A 12,781-nucleotide genomic window follows, 5' to 3' on the forward strand; every position below is an offset into this window, starting at 1 on the left:
GGAGTTTGGTGAGCAGGATGTTTATTAGGGAACACCCTAGGGATCGACATCTGTGGGAGAGAGGAAAGGAAATAGGCTTCAGTAGAAGGGGAAAGGGGCAGCAATGCAGGCGCCAAAGAGCCTCGGCAACCTCTGGCATCACACGGACCCATCAGAGTTGTCCCGCCCTGGGCCAAAGGCAGGCCTTCATACCCCTGCTCCAGTGAGGGGGAGGAGCTAAGGGAGAAGCAGACACACCGCTGAGCAGGGAGTCCGATTGTGGGGCTCGCTCCCGGGACTTCAGGATCAAGACCTGAGCCGAAGGCAGACGCCTAAACAACTGAGCCACCCAGGCGCCCCTGGTCATCTCTTTTCTCTCAGTACTTCCTTCACATTGCTCTAAGCTTCTGCTCTGCTACTCAACTTTCCACTGCTCCCCTCCCTCCCGTCCTTTTCAACTGTGCCCACTGGAACCCCAATTAGGTTTTAGGGATCAATAGCCCTACAACCCAGAAGGCCCCCCACAATACCTTCCTTAACTGAGGACTGGCTCTCTCTTGAGAACTGCATTTCTCCTGTAGGCTTCTCCTCAGAGATCCTTCCCTGTCGTCCCCCTTCCCCGTTGTCCCCCCCACAACTACTTCTGCATCTGGAGGTGGAGTGGGTCCCTTCCTTACTCCCCGCGGCGCCTTTCAGACCATAATTCCTGAACCTCTCAGTCACTCCCCTTCACACAGTCTGTCATCCCATTCCTAGACTTGCCAAAATCTGGGACCATGTGAATATTCAGGTAGGAGACCCATTGCAAATCCCTGGCTTCTCGTTTCTTTGGCCTACTCATCTCTGATGACCTCCTTTTCTGCTCCAATCACCCACTCTCAGGGTCACAAATGGACCTCGTTATCCTCCAAAATTGCCATTTCATGGGACGCCTGGGTGGCTCAGTGGGTTAAACGTCTGCCTTCGGCTCAGGTCATGATCCCAGGGTCCTGGGATCGAGCCTGCATCTGGCTCCTTGCTCAGCGGGGAGTCTGCTTCTCCCTCCCCCTGCTCATGTGTGCTCTCTCTCTCTCTCCCTCTCAAATAAATAAATAAATAAAATCTTTTTTTAAAAAAACAAACAAAATTGCCATTTCACTGACATCTTAACTTTAATCTCCCGCAACCTCACATCTTTCCAACTCTCTCTCATTCAGTTATCCCATTACACTGTTTGATTTCATTGAGACCTCTAATAACTGAATTCATTTATTCAGTAGGCATCTACCACAAACAAGGCATTAAGTACTGGGGATACAGCTTTGAATAGGACAAACATAATCCCTGCTTTCGCGGAGCTCAGCCTACTGTTCCCTTATCTCTCAGCCCTTCTCTCTATTTTAACTTCTTCACCAATTAGCGTTTTGATCACTCTCATGCAAACATCCTCAACTACTTTAGTTCCATTGTCCTTCCTCCCGTCTTCTAGACACAACCCCACCTGGATCAATCCAACTGTCCACATTCTCTGTTCCAATGTCCAGGCTGCTGGAGAAGACCACACGCAGTCATGCAAAGTGGTGTTCTCCTACCGAAAAGGGGCCTTCAGCTCTACTCAGAAAAATCCTTCTCTGGTTCCACAATCAGCTCTCTTTCTTATTCATCGCAACTTCAAACCTCCACTCTCTTCAGACTCAAAACCCTCCACTAGCCCCTCCTCCCTGCTACTTCTCCAGCAGATGACTTCCCAGAGGAAATAGAAACCATCAGACAGGATGGTTACCGTCCTAACAGCAAATCCACAAACCCATCTTTTATGTGCATTCTTCCTTATCCCCCCTCTCTCTCCAACTTCTCCTTTTCAATGAACATTTATTCAACAAATATGCACCCACCATATGACAGGCAGCGTGCTAGGAGCTCGGACTGTAATGGTGAGCAAAACAGTCAAGGTTCCTGACTTTCTTCTGAAAGTCATTCCAGCATGAGGGAGCAGACAACATGTTAGTAAACAAACCAACAAAATCGTTTTAGATTATTAAGGAAATACAGTCAAATGTTATGATAGAAAGTAATAGGGGAGAACTATTTTGAATATGGTGGTCCAGGAAGGCCTCTGTCAGGTGACTTTTGAACTGAGGGGAATGAAGTTGTGTTTGAACACATTAAGTTTGAGATTCTTATTAGTTACAGAAATGGAAATCTCAAGTAGGTTACAGGTTATACCTGGAGCTAAGGAGAGAAGTCAGAGCTAGATATATAAATCTGAGAGCCATAAGCATATAGGTGTATTTTATGCCTTGGTGCCAAATAAGCTCACCTAGGGAGAGAATGTAGATAGAGGAGAGAATTGAGACAGAGACGTAGGGCCCTCCAAAACTTGGAAGCCAGGTAGAAAAGGGGGTTAGCAAAGAAAATTGAGACAGAGCAGAAGGAGAAAACCTAGAGAATGTGGCATCATGAAAGTAAACAAGGAAGGTTTTCCAAGAAGGAAGGAGTGATCAAATGTGTCAGGTGCTGCTGAGAGATCAAGTAATACGAGGACTGAGATGTAACCACTGGGTTTGTTGGATGGATGAGAAGAGCAGTTTCGGTAGAGTAGCAAAATGGAACCTCAGTTGGAGCTAGTTGGATAGAGAACTGGAAGAGAGGGAGTGGAAAGAATGACGACAGACAAGCCTTTGGAGAGTTTTTGCTGTGAAGGAGAGCAAAGCAATAGGAGCATTATTTGGTGGGGGAGACTGAGTGGAAAGAGTGTTTCTGAGGATGAGAGAGATGGGTGCTCGTTTGTATACAGATGGAAATCATCTGGGAGCAAAGAAATATTGATGAAGCAAAAGCCCTTGAAAAGGTAAGAGTGAGGGGGCCTGGGTGGCTCAGTTGGTTAAGCATCTGCCTTCGGTTCAGGTCATGATCCCAGAGTCCTGAGATGGAGTCCCATCAGGCTCCTAGCTCAGTGGGGAGTCTGCTTCTCCCTCTCCGTCTGCCCCTCCCCCTGCTTGTGCTCTCTCTCTCTCAAATTAAAAAAAAAAAAAAAAGTGAGAGTGAATAATATCCTGAACATGGGAGGAAGTGTTGGATGACTTTTTACTTCCTCCATAGAAACAGGACAGAAGGCAGAGTACTTGGGCACAGAAGCAAGTATATGGACTGCTATGGATGTAGGAGCCTGGGGAAGTTCACTTCTGGCTGCTTCTAATTTCTCAGTGAAATAGGAAGCAAAGCCACCAGCCGAGATGGTGCAGCCTCCTTGGGGGAGGGGTCACTCTCTCTGGAAATAAGGAGGCAATGTGGAGATCCACAAGGTGTCCCGGTTGGGGGCGGAATTCCTTTCTCTTAACTCCTTCAGGTTGGAACAAAAACAGATCCACATCTCTCCATCTGAAAAATCACTCTTCCTGGACCTCACATCACTTTCCAGCTACCGTCCCAGGCCTCATCTTCTCCTCTAAGACTAACAGCATAAAAGAATTGTCAACACTGACCACATGCCTCTCACAACTCTCTCTGATCTGACGTCTGCCTCCATCCCTGCACTAGGTTGGCTCTCCTGAGAACCACTAAAAATCTCTGTGTCAAAAAAAATCCAGTGATGCTTTTAGTCCTTATCTTGTATCTTTGAAGCACTTGGTACTGTTGACTGCTGCCTCCTTCTTCAAAAGCTTCTTCTTTTGACCTCCTCGACACCACACTCTTCTGGTTTCCTTCTCACTTATCTGACCGCTCCTTCACAATTTCCTTTGCTTCTCCCTCCACTCTTCCTCTAAGCACTGGACTCTTCAGGCCTGTGTCCCAGGCCTTCTCCCCTTTTCCTTTACAAGCTTGCCCTGTCACATCATCCACATCTACTGCTCCTCTCCCTGTTTCCTACCTCAGTGAATCGTATTACCACCCACTCATTTACACAAACCAGAGGCCTGGGCATCTCCCCAGATGTCTCCTTCTCTCCAACATCTGATACACTTTGCAGATTCTACCACGTAAATTTCTCTTGTGTCTCTTTATTTGTTTAATTTGTTGCCAGAGGGGCTCAATAAATGTTGAGAACCCTATCATCCTAGTTCATTTATTTCACATGATAAAAAAGGAGCCTCATACCATACTAAGAAATCAGTTCCAGGTAGATAAAAACCTAAATATGAACAGCAAAGCTGTAAGGCTTTTGGAAGATTATATAGGAGAATATCCTCATGACCTCAGAGTAGAGAAGGTTTTCTTAAACAGGACACAAAACCACTAACTATAAAGGAAAGGTGATAAAATTCAGCTCCTTTAAAACTAGGAAACCATTTAGAGAGTGAAAAGGCAAGCCACAGAAAAGGAAAAGATATTCACAACGCATATAACCAACACAGAACTAGTATTCGGAATCCACAAAGTACTCCTACAAATTAGTAATAAAAAGACAGAGAACTCAATAAAAACAATGGGCAAGAGACCTATATGGGCTCATGATAAAAGAAGAAATCCAAATATCCAATAAACATGGAATGATGTTTAGTCCCATCTATCAACAGAGACATGAGGAATGAACGAGGATGGATTACAAAGGGATGGGGGAAACTTTTGGGTGTGATGGGTATGTTCATCACCTCAATTTCTGGTTTCACAGATGTTTACTCATCAAATTGTCACTCTAAATACGTGCAGTTTGGGGCGCCTGGGTGGCTCAGTCGTTAAGCATCTGCCTTCAGCTCAGGTCATGATCCCAGGGTCCTAGGATCGAGTCCTGCATCGGGCTCCCTGCTCAGTAGAGAGTCTGCTTCTCCCTCACCCTCTCCCTCCCCCTGCTCATGCTCTCTCTTGCTCACTCTCTCAAATAAATAAATAAAATCTTTAAAAATAAATAAATACATGCAGTTTGTTGTACATCAATTATACCTCAACAAAGCTGTAAAACACACACACACACATAATGACATACCATTTCATACCCACCAGACTGGCAAAATATATATATATATATTTTTTAAAGATTTTATTTATTTATTTGACAGAGAGAGAGAGACAGCGAGAGAGGGAACACAAGCAGGGGGAGTGGGAGAGGGAGAAGCAGGCTTCCCGCCGAGCAGGGAGCCCAATGAGGGGCTCGATCCCAGGACCCCGGGACCATGACCCGAGCTGAAGGCAGATGCTTAACGACTGAGCCACCCAGGCGCCCCTGGCAAAATATTTTTAAGTCTGCCAGTAACTAGAGTCGAGGAAGACATGAAGGAACAGAAACCGATATGCTGCTGGTGGGCATCTAAATTGATTTCAACTGCTTTGGAAAACAGTTTGTGTTTCTCTATTAAAGTTGAAGATACACATTCCCCAGTACCAAGCAATTCCACTCCTGGCTATATAACCTAGAGAAATGTGTATATCTTTCCCAAAAGAGATATAGAAGCTTCATAGCACATTGCACATGGCAGCCCAAACTGGAAACAAGCGGACAGTCCATCAAGAGGAGAATGAGCCAACTGTGGGATTCTTTTTATTTTATTTTATTTTTTAGAGAGAAGGGGGGGCACGCATGCAACTGGGGGAGGCAGCAGAGGGAGAGAGAGAATCTTAAGCAGGCTCCACGCCTAGCACGGAGCTTGATCTCACGACCCTGAGATCATGACCTGAGCCAAAATCAAGAGTCTGACGCTCAACTGACTGAGCCACCCAGACGCCCCCAAACTGTGGGATTCTATACAGCAAAAGCAATTAAACGACAGCACTTGCAACAACATGTAGGGAGCATAGAAATATGAAGTTGAGCAAAAGAAGCACGACGCATAGCAACACATACAGGATGGTTCCATTTATATAAAGTGCAAAAGCCATCAAAACTAAATTCTTCCTTCGGGATGCAAAGGTAGATGATAAAACGATAAAGAAAAGCAAGAAGATTGTTGTCCTAAATGTTAAGGGAGTGGCTCCTTGGAAGTGGAAGGGTCAACTGGAATTGGTGAAGACACAGGGGAGGATTCTCTGGTATGGGCAAAGTTCTATTTTTGGACCCGGGCGGTGGTCACACTTGTGTGCACTTGTAACTATTTTTACAAGTGTCCAAGCTGTACATTTGTTTGAAGCACTTTTCTTCATGTGCGTATGTCATATTTCACACTAAGAACATTTTTTTAAAGACCCAGGATACAATGGTGTGTTACACCAAATTTATGGGAAGGGCTAAAAAAAAAAAAAAAAGGAGTCTAGGAAAAAGACCGCAGGCAGCAAACCAAGAAAGGAGCAGTCCCAGATTTCCAAAGGGGGTGAACAACAGCACCAACCCATACCCGCCCCTGCTCTGCAGAGCACATCAGAGCAAGGCTGAGAGCCACCAGCCTGTGTCCTTGCAGCCATAGTAGGAATATGCTTGCACAAGAGAAAAAATGAGCAAAGGCACAAATAGATGAGAATAAATACTATTAGAAGGCAAACATATGGGGGACATGTCTACTCTTCCTTAACGAGCAAAGACATACCAAATTTTAAAACCTGAATGGCCATTTTTTGCCTATTATAGTAGCTGAAATTGAGGGGAGGCAGAAGAAATTACAATATGTCTGGCTGAAAGAGTACCAAATCGATGCATGCTTACTGGCTGCTCGCGCTATGAATAAATACCATTCCTTTAAAATAAAATCTGGCAATATGCACCAGGAAACTTCACATGATCATACCATTTTACTCAGTAATCCCACCTCTGGGAATCTATGCTAGGAAAATTATGCAAAGGAAGGAAAAGGCTGTATGAATGAGTCTGGAAGTGACTCAAGTATCCTTCAACAAGTAAACCATTGAAAAGCAACTTTAAGTGCCACTAAGTAAAACTCATAATTATGATAATGGGGAAGGAAGGAAACTAAAATTTATTGAGTAATACTTTTTTTTTTTTTTTAAGATTTTTTTATTTATTTATTTGAGAGAGAGAGAATGAGAGACAGAGAGCATGAGAGGGAGGAGAGTCAGAGGGAGAAGCAGACTCCCCGCTGAGCAGGGAGCCTGATGTGGGACTCGATCCCGGGACTCCAGGATCATGACCTGAGCCGAAGGCAGTCGCTTAACCAACTGAGCCACCCAGGTGCCCCGAGTAATACTTTTTGACAGGTACTATATATATTAAGTGCATCACTTTATCTAGCTTAACGCAATCACCTCCAAAGTCTTTTACTGTTACTTCCATTTAAACATGGAGAAACCGAGGCTCAGAGAAGCGAGGTGACTTGCCAAAGATCACACAGTTGTGAGGGGCAGAACCAAGATCTGAGTACACATCTGTCTGCATAATAAACCTCTGTAATTTTCACTCTATTACACAGCAACATGAAAAAAATACCTCTACTGGCATTTCCTGAAGTATTTTCCCCCAAACACGTAGGACATTACGAATAGTTTGTTTTTTTTTTTTAATACCAGATGTAAAAGTTTTCTTTACCCCTGGACTTCTCAGAGCCTTCATTACACTTTCACTCATTCAACCAGTATTTACTAGGTGTGTCAGACACTTAGGCGTTGGGGACACAGCAATGAACCAGAGAGACGAGATCCCTGCCCTCATGAAGCTTATACTCCAGTCAGCTGAGGCAAAATGCAAATAAATACCCCCAAATTACCCCAGATTGCAGCAGAATTAACAGGGTGACATGATAGATGGGAACTGGGAGGGGGGCTAGTGCAGATAGGTTGATTGGTTACAGAAGGTTCCTCTGAGGTCACTTTTGAACTGAGACCTCAAAGGGCCTGCAGGAAGAGTCTTCCAGGCAGGGGACAGCAAATTCAAAGACCCCGAGGAGGGAGAGAGTTTGCTGTTTTCAAGAGCTAGAAAGAACCACAGCATGACTGGGGGATAAGGAGTGAAGCATAGTGACCATGGTAAGGAGTTTGGATTCTATTCTAAGAGCAAAGGAAAGCCATTGGAGGGTTTTAGGAGGGTCACTGACATGCTTTGATTTTTAAAAAATTATTCTGGCTGCTCTGTGGCTAACGGATTGAAGTAAGAAGGAAGGGGCGCCTGGGTGGCTCAGTGGGTTAAGCGTCTGCCTTTGGCTCAGGTCATGATCCCAGGGTCCTGAGATCGAACCCTGAGTCGGGCTCCCTGCTCCACGGGGAGCCTGCTTCTCCCTCTCCCACTCCCCCTGCTTATGCTCTCTCTCTCTCAAGTAAATAAAATCTTTAGAAAAAAGAAGAAGAAAGAAGGCAGGAGACCAACGAGGAGACCACTGACCAATGAGCAGACTGCTGCAGCAAGCCAGCCAGGGAGGACAGTGGCTTGACCCAGGGTGGCGACCACGGCGATGGGGAGAAGTGGAAGGATTCGGGTTAGATTTTGAATATTGAGCCAACTGGACTGGCTGGTGAATTGAAAGTGGGTGACAGGTGAAAGGGAGGAATCCAGAACGATTCCTAGGTTTTCGGTTTCTGCAGTTGCATGGATGGTGGTGTCATGTATTGGGACGGTAAAGATTTGAGAAAGAGAGGGTTTGGGAGGGACAGAGGACTGAGTGGTTATGCTTGATGTATATGAAATCTAAGTTGCCTATTGGACATACCAGTGGTGACGCCAGGTGGATGGGCAGTTCAGGGCTGGGGAGAAATTTGGGAGTCCTGGAACATCAATGGTTTAAAGCCTTGAAACTGGACGAGTTTCCCTAAGGAGCAAAAGTAAATAGAGAAGAGAAGAGGACGTAGGATGAGCCCTCGGGCTTTCCAATGTGTAGGCGGCCAATAGAGAAGGAGCAACCAAGATAGAAAATTGAGTTGTGAACTGCCAAGAGAAGGGCTCTTACGTGCACTGTTCCCAAGCCTTCTTGACCATGGAACCTGTTTGTCATGGGGCAGCTTGTGCTCAGCAAAACACAGGGAAATGCTGGCTTATGCTACAGCGAGTGGAAGGGCAGGCTACAAAATGGTATGCAATTTATGATTGCAAGCATGTACAACCTTGGACAGAACATGCCTGGCATATGTGCCCAATAAATATTTCTTGAATAAATTAATGAATGAAAAGGAATATGCATATGGACAACAACCACAACACAACCGCTACCAGGGAATAAACAAAAATGATGGTCGTTGCTAGTGCTGAGATATGTCTAGAGATAGCTTTTCCAACTTGTCTGCAATGTTTTGTTGCCTATTTTTTTCTAATGGTGTTTTGCCAATTCTGTGCATCCATCTGTCTCTGCTGCATTCAGGGATACTATTCCCAGACACTCTATAGAAATCCACTCTGCCTGTTTGCTCTTGCTAGTTTTGAAATCCTTGACACCATTCCTGGACTGTTTAATTCTAATTCCATTTGATAAGGAAAATCTGTGTCCTAAGATGGCCGACCGAGCCAGCGAGAGAGTCCCAGTCCTTGCCCCGGGGCTCTTCCAGGTTCTTCTCCCTGCCCCGCTTCACGCATGCGCCAAAAGTGCCAAGTATGCGGAAGTAGAGGTGTATAAATTGCCCCCTTTGTGCTCGGGGTTCAGACCTTTGGAGACCACTCTCCTCTGAGTCCGCCGGTGTTAAATAAACCTCCTGTCCTCCAAGATCTCCGAGTGCCGCTTGGTTCTTACATCGGGCGATACAGTCCAGGTTCCATAATACATTCAGTTCCATCAACAAATATTTACTGAATCATCTCCAGCCTAAAGAGATGGTATATATGAGGCCCTGCTTTCACGTTGCACATGATCTAAAGGGAGATGGATCTGCAAACCTTACTCAAAATCCACTTCCCCTCTAGTCCTTTCTAGTCTTCTTCAGTCTATCCCTAAACTTTTTTTAAAAGATTTTATTTATTCATTTGACAGAGAGGGAGAGCAGAAGCAGGGGAAGTGGCAGGCAGAGGGAGAAGCAGGCTTCCCGCTGAGCCTGGAGCCCGATGTGGGGCTCGATCCCAGGACCCTGGGATCATGACCTGAGCCGAAGGCAGACGCTCAACCGACTGAGCCACCCAGGTGCCCCTATCCCTGAACCTTGACTCCTGTTTGTTTATGCTTTCGTGCTTCCAAATCAGTCCCCTCAAGCTTCCAGCTGTATCCCTACCCCTGCCCCTCCAATTAGCCCATTGAAGTACCTACTTGAGGTAAATAAGCCTGGCAAATATCTGGAACAAAAGATTACAGTGGAGTTTCCACCACGGAGGTGATTTCTTTGAGTTCCTGTGTAAACTGTCTTTATGGACATTTGCTCATTGTTGTTAAACATGACTCTGTGTGTGTGACTGTTGCTTCTCTCTGTTTCTGGAAGGGCTCCTAAGGATTTTCATAGGTTTTGCTAGGAGAAGGCACCTTTACACTGTAAAACACCCAGCCATCCACCAGGATGTCATCTCATAGAGCTTTGATTACGTGAATTGATACATTTTGCAAAAAAAAAAAAAGAAAGAAAAAAGAAAAGAAAAGAAAAGAAAAAATACCGGCTCATGCGAACATAATAGTTGCTTACGTTTGTTGAGCATGTACCATATGTCGAGCATTGTTCCTAAGTGCTTTATTCAAATTCATTATTTAATCCCCCCAACACCCAGTGAGGAAGATACGAGTAGTACCCTGTTTTACAGAGGAGGTCCAGAGATGTTAAGTAGCTTGCCTGTGATGTCACAGCTGGTAGGTGACAAAAGTGGGATTCACACCCAGACAGTTGGGCTCCAATGCTGCCCTTACTATGCTCACTACAAACTTACTCGCATGTACAGATACATCGTACATCACTGTCTGTGCTGCTCTAAGTCCATTAACATGGATTACTATCTGGTTCATACGAACCTCTTAAAGCAGACCGAGCATACTTTCACCTCATTAAGTTAGAAGGGGCAACACTTTGAGACACTACAATGACCCCTTAGACCACGTGAACTTCATATCCTTTCTGGAGCAAGCATTTTGTTGAGGTTACAAAGGAGTAAGGTGCCTAAGATTGCTAAAACAACTACTATCTTGGAACGTTTTAGGTGTAATCCTAATCTCAGAGGAAATAAGCCAGCCCCCCGAAGGCCTGTAATTAATTTACTTTGCTTAAGAAATGTCGTTTCAGTAAAGCAAAGACTACCACATTGGAACCTTGCCATGGCACTGTTCCCTATAAAGCCAATTTAGTATCAGGCCAGAGGCCTTGGATGGAATCCAAAGGAGGTTTATTTCTGAAGTAATGAGATACCCTTGCTAGATGGCAACCTCCCTTCCTGAGGCGGTCCTATGGTCTGGATACAGAGAAAAGCTTTTATAGGAAAATCTTGTTATACTATTAGCTAATTAAGTGATCAAGGCAGCTCTTTTAAGAATAACAAGTTGGAAGAGAAACAGGTACCCTTAGACATGATCAATGGGAGCACTGGCTGGTCTTCCCCCTTCGGAAAAAAATTCGACAATTACTATGCAAAATTCGAAATTCAAAATCCTTTGTCCTGACTGTTCCATGTGTGGGAATCAATGCTAAAGATATCTCACATCTGTGCACAATGTACATTCAAGATGTACATCACGGCACTGTTTGTCACAACAAGAGACCAGAAATAATCTCTAAGTGTCAATCAGTAGGAAACCAGTTAGATAAATTATGATACATCCATATAATGAAATTCTATGCAGCCATTAAAAAAAGAGAAAATATTCATACGGTGGAATACCACCAGCAATTTAAAAAGAAACGAACTGCTGCTACTACTCACAAAAGAAGTCAGATACAGAGGAATGCCTACTACATGGTTCCATCTGTATGAAGCTCAGAACTTCCCTTTCTGGCCAAGATGGAGTAACAGGGGCCAGATTTATCTTCCGGTCTGAAATAACAACAACAACAAAAATAGAATATATGAAACTTTGGATTACGGTTTTCAAGACACTGGATGTCAGAAAATGAAAAAAAGCTAATCTCAGTGATGCCTGAGAGACCAGAAACAAACTAGGTGAGCCCTACAATTGCCCTGGCTTACTACTGTGTGAGAGTCTCCAGGTGACGGTGCTGGGAGGGGGAACGCAATTAGAGCCCAGTGGGCTTTCTGAGTTGAGTAAATGGGGCTGAAAGTCCAGGAAGACTGAAGCAGCTAGAGTTAGCAGGACGGTATTCCAGAGAGGAGGGCACTTCACAGAGAGAGAGAACCTCAGAGATCTGCAGAGAGTTATTTCCTCAAGTATTCAGATGAGTACCAATTAGTTGGAAGGAAACTGCCTGAAAGGAACAGGGGCAAAAACTGCTGGAGCTCTGGGTACCTGGGTGGCTCAGTCGATTAAGCGTCTGCCTTTGGCTCAGGTCATGATCCCAGGGTCCTGGGATCGAGCCCCGCGTTGGGCTCTCCACTCAGCGGGGAGTCTGCTTCTCCCTCTGTGCTGTCTCTCTCATTCTCTCTCTCAAATAAATAAATAAAATCTTTAAAAAAGTTGCTGGAGCTCATAGGGCTATAAGCAGTTCATGTTCTTCCCAAATAAGAGCTGAAAAACTCCTAACTATGGGGAATTCATTAGAGTCTTTAGAAGGCTATTGTCTCAGTAGTGGGGTCAAATGAGATCTAGACTGAAGTCTATTCTAAGCCTCATTTAACAAAGCTTTAAAATGAGCCTCAGGGGCACCTGGGTGACTCAGTTGCTTGAACATCTGACTCTTGGTTTCGGCTCAGGTCATGATCTTGCAGTCTTGGGATCAAGCCCTGCAACAGGCTTTGTGCTCAGTGTGGAGTCTGGTTTATATTCTCTCTCCTTTTCCCTCCCAGTCTCTCTTTCCCTCTCTCTCAAATAAATAAATAAATAAATAAATAAATAAATAAATAAATAAAATCTTTAAAAACAAAATAGGGCACCTGGGTGGCTCAGTCAGTTAAGCATCTTCCTTCGGCTCAGATCATGATCTCCAGGTCCTGGGATCGAGT

The sequence above is a fragment of the Phoca vitulina genome, unplaced genomic scaffold, assembly GCF_004348235.1.
Source record: "Phoca vitulina isolate PV1807 unplaced genomic scaffold, GSC_HSeal_1.0 scaffold173, whole genome shotgun sequence".
Taxonomy (NCBI): domain Eukaryota; kingdom Metazoa; phylum Chordata; class Mammalia; order Carnivora; family Phocidae; genus Phoca; species Phoca vitulina.